This window comes from Narcine bancroftii, chromosome 13 (genome assembly GCF_036971445.1).
Source record: "Narcine bancroftii isolate sNarBan1 chromosome 13, sNarBan1.hap1, whole genome shotgun sequence".
NCBI classification, from domain to species: Eukaryota; Metazoa; Chordata; class Chondrichthyes; order Torpediniformes; family Narcinidae; genus Narcine; species Narcine bancroftii.
Genome location: NC_091481.1, coordinates 18,813,192 through 18,813,786, shown reverse-complemented (window position 1 = coordinate 18,813,786; position 595 = coordinate 18,813,192).

Here is a 595-nt window from a genome sequence, read left to right as displayed (position 1 = left end):
AAATAATTCAGGCCTCAGAAATAGTCAGAAGATCGTCATTTAGGCATTTTTTTTTCTCTTGTACTCTCACTCCATCTGTCTGTACCCAGATGCATTTTAACTTCTCCTAACATCTTGGGTTCCATGATCTCAATGCACGTAAACATTTTAAGTAAGGCTGCTATGGGGGGGGGGGGGGGGGAGACCGTTTAGCTGTTACTAATTTAAATAGTAATTGAGGCATTTAATAAAACCTTCTTCAAGGGCTCCGACCCAAAATGTTAGTTATATAACTTTACCTCCATTGGATGCTGTGTTACCTGCTGAGTTCCTCCAGCATTTTTTTTTTGTGTTTTTATTATACTCACAGCTTCTGCACACTGTGGTTGTTTATGTGTATGACCATTATCAACAGCTTGTATGAAAAAGCTGGAAATGAAATTTAAATTTTGTCGAGTGAAGGAAAATACAGACATTCCCTTAAGTTTGGCTATGAGAGGAATTGCATTTCCGTCAATTCTAGCATGTCTGAAAGATGCAGCAACAGTATCAAGTTACTTTACTAAAGGAAGTGAACTTGGGGAAACAAAATACACAATGAAAACCAGATGAAATT